This window comes from Hyla sarda, chromosome 3 (genome assembly GCF_029499605.1).
Source record: "Hyla sarda isolate aHylSar1 chromosome 3, aHylSar1.hap1, whole genome shotgun sequence".
NCBI lineage: Eukaryota > Metazoa > Chordata > Amphibia > Anura > Hylidae > Hyla > Hyla sarda.
Window position 1 is genome coordinate 382,987,046 of NC_079191.1, and position 9,339 is coordinate 382,996,384.

Here is a 9,339-nt window from a genome sequence, read left to right on the forward strand (position 1 = left end):
GGATCACTTTGCCCGATATAACATAGAGCGCTTTGATCTGACAGTGCTACCACCTACAATGCTACGGGAAATATATTAATATCAAATAAAGTCCGCAGTTACTATCAGCCAGTAATACCACAACACACTCATCTGATTTGACATCGAGCCGGAACACTAAAACATCCAGCGCTGTCATTGGATTACACTGCCTCGCTATGACACAGATGCGGTCTGGAGTAATGTGAGCCAAAATTGGGGCACATAAAAGGAGGACTGGATGCCGGACGCATCAGCGATTAAATTTCTTTTATGGAACTACCTGCCTAAGATCAAGAATTTCATTGAGAGGGGAAGCGCCCGGCATCCAGTCCTCCTTTTATGTGCCCCAATTTTGGCTCACATTACTCCGCATCAGATATGCTGAGTGACCAGCTCACTCAGATGGGACTTCGGAGCTGCTGACCTCATTTCTCATCGAGTGATACTACATGCAGATACAGGTGTTGTGCCCTGAGCACAACCATCTCTGGTAAGCCTACTCATTATCCTAAGGGGCTCACCTGTTTGAACCATCCACACTAGGAGCGCACCTCTTTTTTTGTCTTTCTCTCGCTATGACACAGAGCGCTCTGATTTGACAGCGCTACTGCCTATAGCACTACGGCCGCTAATCCGGCAGCAATTATTTATCTGACGCTAATCACAAATGCCGGTCCCTTCAGAAATATCCAAGTCTGCAGCAGAAACGTATCAATATTAAATATTAAATAAAGTCCGTAGGCACTATCAGCCAGGAATACAATAACACACTTACCTGACAGATATCTGACAGCGCACCGGAACACTAGAACATCCAGCGCTGTCTGCGAACATGCAACTAACACACACTAGTGAATATATCAACATGCCTTATATAACCTAACATGTTTTGCTATTGAATATTTGTTATATAAAAAAGTAAAATAGAAAAAATGACTGTAACACTGTATGTTCCCTGCCAACCATGCCAACCACCATGAGTGACGTCAGAAACACGGGTGGCCCGCGAACTTCAAACAAACTGCCGCTTTATATACTGCAAACATCCAGTCAGACTATATGAGCCTGATGAAGCGGGGGTCACCCTGCGAAATGCGTTTATTCAGCATTCCATATGTTAAATATAATGTATGATCTGCCAGTTTTTTATGAAATAAACAAGTAACCCCTAGCTATTGGATGCTTGTCTGACCACCACCCACCTCCAAGGCGCCATCGACACCATCCGTATTTTTTCCCTGAAAACTGCTGGAGCAGCCTCCTTTTGGGACCACCCGTGCTTCCTTCACAAAAAACCGACACAACTGCTGTTCGGGTTCGGATGTCGGGCTGTCAGAGGACCTTTGGAGAGTTGCCACACTCTTCCTATGTGCTAAACAGGGTTGTGCCTGCAGTGCAACACCAATAGGTGAGTGAGATACCGTTCACTAATCTATCTATCTATACTGCCACTAGAATATTAAAGGAGTATATTCAAAGGCTTATCAGTGGGATCCGTTTACCCCTGACTTTTTACTGTAACCATCATTTACGGCACTTAGATAGCGTTATTTTGTGTTTTGTTCCTATTTTTTTTTCCATATATCCTGCATTAAGACATTGGAAGACATTTATCAAAACCTGTGCAGAGGAAAAGTGAAGCAGTTGCCGATAGCAACCAAATTACTTATTTAATTTTAAAAAAGGCCTCTGAAAAAAGAAGCAATGTAACACCTTTCAGAAGAGGGATGGGTATTGCTAGACACTGATGATATGTACCTCCTCTCATGACTCAAATCCCTTTCCCCTTCACTCCTCATTTTGCCTTTTGGCTGTTGCTGGATTCCCCTCCAATTCTTCCCACCTCCACCCCTCCTCCTCCCTGCACAACTTTTCTCCCCTGCACTCCTCGTTCCATCTCCACAGCTATTTTCCCTTCCACTCCTCCTCCAACCTCCACTGCTCCTCTCCATTCCTCCTCACCCCTTCACTCCTCCTCCCACCTCCAATGCTCCTCTCCATTCCTCCTCACCCCTTCACTCTACTTTCCCTCTCCACCGATTCTTTCCTCTCCACCGCTCCTCTTCACTCCTCCTGTCTACTGCTCCTCTCACCTCTACTCCTCCTCCCACCTTCATTGCCTCTTTCCCAGCAGAGCTCTATGTAGCACTGTGGGACCTCATTGGCCCAGAACTTTTAGGGCTGTACAGGGAGATTGGGGTGGAGGGCAGAATGCCTTTGTCATTGTGGAAGGGAATTATCACAATCTTCTTAAGCTAAAGGAAGACAGACGAAATTTAAATAAAACTGACATCCCCTCTCTCTCCTGAATGGGAATTTCAAGAACCTCACCAAGGTGTTAACTGACCTGCTGAAGGTTTTCATTGGATGGATGATTCATCAGGATCAGACCTGCGGTATCAACCTCATCAGTGACGACGACCTTGGCCAGTATTGATCAGGAAAAGGCATTTGAACGTGTTTCACACATGTTCATGGACAGGGTGCTGCAGAGGTTTGGGCTGGGGAAAATTTTAAATTTTTATGTTGATTTGATGTACCCTACTGTTTTCAGCACAGTGTTGGTGAACTGCTTGAAGACTGACCCCCTTTTCAATTCTCACTGGGTTTAAAACTCCTAGTGATGACCATGCTTGGAAAAGACCGTCAAGAGGCCAAGTGTTTGCTGTACATGAATGACATGACATCTTCTGCATTGACCAGCATGCAGTGATAGCCCTCAATCAGACCAGCCAAGAATTTGCCCTGGCTTCAAGAGCAAAAGTCCCCTTCTCCATCCATTCTGGTTTGAAATGGAAGAAGCAGCCCTAAAGTCAAATCACTTCCAAGATTGAACTGTAGGGCCTCAGACAACTGACTATGGAGAGAAAGGTGTATTTTGCTTTATCTGGAGCTCCAAATTGGACAGAGTAAAACAGCAAGTAATGTTTAAGTAAGGATGGGAAAGGTGTAAGGCTGAGAAAGGAGTTCAAGACATCCTCATTCTTCAGCAGGCCTTCTTTGCTTGTGACATTGTTTGCATAACTATGACAACAGAAGGGCAGTACAGTCAGTCCTGACTGTCCCCCATGGAATAGTTCCTAAACAGGCTGCTGACCAGCCTGAGGCAATCCTGGATGGGCATCCTCTAGGATGGCAATCCAAGACTGCTGCAAGCTGGTCCGCAGCCTGTTTAGAAACTATTCCATGGGGGACAGTCAGTACTGACAACTGTACCAACAGTCGGGATGTTGAGGAGAAAGAGGATTAACACCCCTCCACTTCACCCTCTTCCCTCATGTTCTTGCCTCTCAATACAGCTTCAAGCCTGTGATCTCCTGTCCCTACCCCCTTTCTTCCCAACCGCCATCCCCTATCCCTGTCTGTAGGGGAATGAGCTGACAACAAAATCACACAAAAATTATCAATGGAAATCAAATTTATCAACCCATGGAGGTCTGGATATGGAGTCACACTCAAAATCAAAGTCGAAAACCACACTACAGGCTGATTCATCTTTGATGTAATATCCTTAAAACAAGTCAAAATGAGGCTCAGTAGTGTGTGTGGCCTCCCCATGCCTGTATGACCTCCCTACAACGCCTGGGCATGCTCCTGATGAGGTGGCGGATGGTCTCCTGAGGGATGTCCTCCCAGACCTGGACTAAAGCATCTGCCAACTCCTGGACAGTCTGTGGTGGATGGAGCGAGACATGATGTACCAGATGTGCTCAATCGGATTCAGGTCTGGGGAACGGGCGGGCCAGTCCATAGCATCAATGCCTTCCTCTTGCAGTAACTGCTGACACACTCCAGCCACATGAGGTCTAGCATTGTCTTGCATTAGGAGAAACTCAGGGCCAACCACACCAGTCTCACAATGTTCTCCACGGCGTCTCCAGACTCTGTCTTCTGTCACATGTGCTCAGTGTGAATCTGCTTTCATCTGTGAAGAGCACATGGCACCAGTGGCGAATTTGCCAATCTTATTGTTCTCTGGTAAATGCCAAGTGTCTGCATGGTGTTGGGCTGTAAGCACAACCCCCACCTGTGAACATCGGGCCCTCATACCACCCTCATGGAGTCTGTTTCTGGCTGTTTGAGTAGACACATGCACATTTGTGGCCTGCTGGAGGTAATTTTGAAGGTATTACTCCTCCTAGCACAAAAGCGTAGATAGCGGTCCTGCTGCTGGGTTGTTGCCCTCCTACGGCCTCCTCCACGTCTCCTGATGTACTGGCCTGTCTCCTGGTAGCGCCTCCATGCTCTGGACACTACGATAACAGACACAGCAAACCTTCTTGCCACAGCTCGCATTGATGTGCCATCCTGGATGAGCTGCACTACCTGAGCCACTTGTGTGGGTTGTAGACTCCGCTTCATGCTACCACTAGAGTGAAAGCACCGCCAGCATTCAAAAGTGACCAAAACATCAGTCAAGAAGGATAAGAACTGAGAAGTGGTCTGTGATAACCACCAGCAGAACCACTCCTTTATTGAGGGTGTCTTGCTAATTGCCTATAATTTCCACCTGTGGTCTGCTCCATTCGCATGTGAAATTGATTGTCAATCAGTGTTGCTTCCTGAGTGGACAGTGTGATTTCACAGAAGTGTGATTGACTTGGATTTACATTATGTTGTTTAAGTGTTCCCTTTATTTTTTTGAGCAGTGTACAATAGTAAATACATGGAAAAATACTTGTCAGAAACAAAAACCCATAAAGAAATCTACACTCCACTACACTCCAAATGAAGGCCATCGGAGGAGATTTATTAAAACCTGTGCAGAGGCAGAGTGGTGCAGTTGCCCATAGCAACCATTCAGATAACTTCTTTCAATTTTTCAACACCCAAAAATTGCTTTATTGAGAAGGGGTACAGACCAATAGATAAGGTACCTTCCTCCCCAAACATTGGTGATTCAAAATAATTAATTATATTAATACAAATTTTTACAATGTTAATAAATATATATTTATTATTTTAATATTGCTTGCTTTTTAAATCCCATAAAAGGTTCCTAAACACAAAAACATACAACTTTCTTCTATGGTAAGAAAACGTAACCGACATTTCTCAGCTGTATTTTTTTTCCTCTTAACACTGTAATTAAAGGGGTACTCCGGCCCTAATACTTCTTATGCCCTATCCAAAGGATAGAGGATAAGATGTCTGATCGCGGGGGTCCCACCACTGGGGGCCCACGCAATCTTTCTCCAAGTGTGCAGTGTGACGACCACGGGGCCAGAGTATCGTGATGTCACGACTCCGCCCCATGTGACCTCACACCCCTCCCCATCACGTTGCACACTCGAAGCCTCCAGCGCTCCGGATATCTTGCAAAGGTGGGTGCTGAATAACAAATTGCGGGGGTCCCCAGCGGTGGGACCCTTGCGATCAGACATCTTATCCCCTATCCTTTGGATGTATTAGGGCCGGAGTACCCCTTTAAATGAAACACATGGCGGAGGACAAATCAAGGTCTCTTTTTAATCAAAAGTGCTTCATGCTGCTCATGTTGCATTAAGATTCCTAATTAAAATCAAGACAGATTCCACAGGAAGTAATGCCGCTATTAGTGCCATATACATTTCATATCGAACAAGGCATGGGAGTTCATTACAAAACATAGAACAATGTTTAATTGTGGTTGGAAATAACTAATGTTCATAATACATTATTGTGCTTAATGTTTTAATGTTCTAGAATTAATGATACACAATTTAAACCTTCTATTAGACTGTATTTGCAATTGTATCCTTAATAGTTTTACTAATAGAGTTTTTTATTATTAGATGCTTTTAAATGCTTATGTAATTGCTTAACCTAAGATATAGTAAGGGTTGTAACCCTGCAATGCATCAAAGGCCCACCGGAAAACTGACTGGGAGCTCGGCAAGGGGGGGGGGGGGGGGTAAGGTATTTATGAAGCCTTTCATTCAGGTTTTCCTGGGTAAATTCGTTGCAATATTTTGGAGCAGTTCAATTTTTTTGTGCAAAAATTGTGTTTCTTTTGACCTGCTTTTTTGTTTTTTGCAGTGGTAGATGTGTTTTGAGATGATTTTTTGCAGTGGTCATGAATTTTTTGAAAAATTTCATACTTTGGCAAAAAGCGCCCAAAAGGGTGCCAATCTCCACCTAAAAAAAGTCATACAAACTAACTGTGGACAGCATTATTATAAAGTTGCCTAATTGTTGCAAAGGTTAAAAAGCACAAAAGTCACACAAAAACACCATACAAAGTAGAGTACTGATATAAGAAATGTGACCAGCTCCCGATTTATCACATGCCCTGCACCGTGTAATAAATTTGGAGCAGGTACACAGTTTCCAACGCATTAACTAAGCGAGTAAAAAGACGTTCACTTACCCCACTTATGGCCCTCACGCCCCCTCCCATAGAGAGAGAGAGAGAACAGTGAGTGGGGGTCAAGTCCAGATCTCTGCTGTGGGACCTGAGCTTCACCACATGATAACAGGCCTAAGAGAACCAATTTTGTAGGGTATGCTATTCAATGCACTTGTGCTAGATTCTATATAGGTTGCACTATTTGAGCGCTTAATATACGCTTTCGATAACATGTGCATTCAGTAAAGACTCAAAAAGGTTCCCCAAGGCTTATACAACATGTCTGGGAGGTACATGGAGGGGACATTAAAGTACTCACCTTTTTCGGCCTAGAACGTGTTCACACTGAGCAAGGATGCGATAGACGCAAAATGTTGCTTCAATGCAAAGCTAAGTGGATTCTTAAAACGAATGCTCAGGGAAACTTAGGACTCAATGATCGACTTGATCTGAGTCCGTTCATCTAATATTTGCTCCTTCTTATTAAAATTCCCATAACTTAGTGTCATTTTCTATTCTCCATTTATTTATCATTTTTTCAGTATGGAATATATACATCACAAAGCCAGTATGTTTACATAGTAAAAGTATTCACACTACGTCTTGTTTTTAACCCTTGCACTTATTGTGGTTTTATCTTTTTTGTAAACGCCCTTTGCTCTGACGTCACTCAGGTGTTTGGATTTAAGCACCTGAACGGAAGAGCAAAGGCGTGGTCTGATGAAGCGCCCATAGGGGGCGTGAAATAGCTGTTATCTGTCTGTAGTGTGCTGCGTCCACACATGTCCTGTCTGCTGCTGCATTTCTTAAAATAAAGAAGAATTTTATGCATCACGTAATTTTATGCATCACGTTATCTGCCTATGAACTGTGTGTGCAAGCTGTACCTTTGCTGAAGCTGTGCCGGCCCTTCTTGCTTCTTCATTTATGCCTAAGAGAACCAGTAGCGGCAACCATCTTTGTTTCATAGCAACATTACCCTTCACCAAGATCCTGCCAACCAGGTCGCACATCAGTCAAGTCTGTCCAGTCCAGTTAAGACTCAAGTCCGCTTTGGCGAGAAGTGCCAAGAGAGCCGAAGGGCCTCATTAGTCAAAGAAGAGGATAACGTGAGTTAAAACCTCTGGCAGCTTAGGTCCACACATGTCAACCCTGGTGGTAAGCCCTTGCATGGGATTCCACAAGTTAAGTGCAGAGTAAGTGATGGTCAGCTCCAAAGTCAAGTCAAGCTTAATCTAAGTCAAGTCCCAATCAGTCAGTCTGTCCAAGTCAGGTTCAGACCAGTCTAAGCTACACCTAAGTAAAGAAGAACAACTATAAGTCCAATAGTGCCAATCAGCAATTTGTGTTCTCTGTTGTAGCCTTCAGTGAATATTGCACTAAAGTGAACTGTTCTTGTTTGTACTATGTTGCAAATTCCTGAAATAAAGTGGTTTCCCTAACCAGGCATTTGAGGTATTTTTACCTGGTGCTTGGCTCCAGCAACCACTTAACCTTGGTAGTGTGGTGGTTAACACACCTGGCGTCACGATCTCTAGTCACAGACACAGCACCCATAGTCTACACAACTCGCCAGCCTTTAGTCACCACACATGCAGCTAGCAGCAAGATCACATGACCCCAGGTTATCCAGTCATTGCTTGCATTATGTGACATTCGGCTCCCAGGACATTCAGGGGACAGCAATAGGGGTTGGTTTAAGAGGGTGATAAAACCTCTGCACTACAATGCAGCCGATAAAACCTCAGCACTAGAATGCATTTTGGCCCAGACAGTGCACAGGAACTGCTGATCCCAAAAAGCCTTCATCCAATACATATCAAGCTGAGCAAATCATTGAGAAGTGGGTTGACCTCAAACAGTGACCTCTGTCACCTGCATTACTGTGTCCAATTGGTGCACTACAGATCCCAGTTTATAACCTGTCAATCCCCAATAGCATTAGTCACTACCACCTATAGTTTTCTGTAGCTGCAAATAAGATTTGTTAAGGAGGAATTCTGTCCCTGCAAATGTCATTTAGTTGATCAATATTTCTTGAAAGCCTTGTCTTTAGGTCATGCTATAGCACCTCCAGAGGGTTGAGGTAAGGACTATGAGTCAGCCATTCGAAAACATACATCTTTTTCAACCATTGGTTAGTTGATTTAATACTGTGATTTAATACTTTAAAAAAATCTGAATGAAATGCTAGATGTGTTTATTAGCTTTTGAACTACATGTAATCGTAGATGGTCACGTCAAGGAGACTTCAGTGATTTCTAAGTCCTGATGGGAAAATACCTTGCTGATCAATAGCACGCAATGCATTAAATTGATGAAAGCTATGTAAATCCTCTAAGCCATTCATTTGTCTCAAGGTGAAGTGATTCCTATTTTCTATTGATTAAGCAGCCTTGTTCTTAAGAGGTACTTGAAGTAAGTCATTCAGAAAGTCATCCTTGACTATCCATCGTAAATCCAATGCTTGGAAAATGATCACATTTATACGCCTACGTTTTTTCGCTTCTAAATATAATTGACTAGATTTCCATTTGCATCATATTATTGACTATTTTGTATTTAAAGCAGGATGACAGGTAAATAAAACAGATAGCTACACAAATATGTATAATAAAAAGAATAAAGTATTGAAGTAAATATGGACTTTTACAGGGTTACTCCGCTCCCCAGCGTCCGGAATATTGAGTTCCTAATGCTGTGTGCGACCATCCGTGTTCAGGCTCGCCTCCTTGTGAAGTCACGCCCATCATGTGATCTCACGTCCCGCCCCCTCAATGCAAGTCTATGGGAGGGGGTGTGACGGCCGTCACGCCCCCTCCCATAGACTTGCATTGAGGGGGCGGGATGTCACATGATTGGGCGGGACGTCACGAAGGGGCGGGTGTGAACACGGAAGCACTCAATGTTTCGGACGTTGGGTAGTGGAGTCACCTTTTAAACACCAATGGGAGCTATAGAAGTTTTTATCAGCACAATTTTTTGTTTAT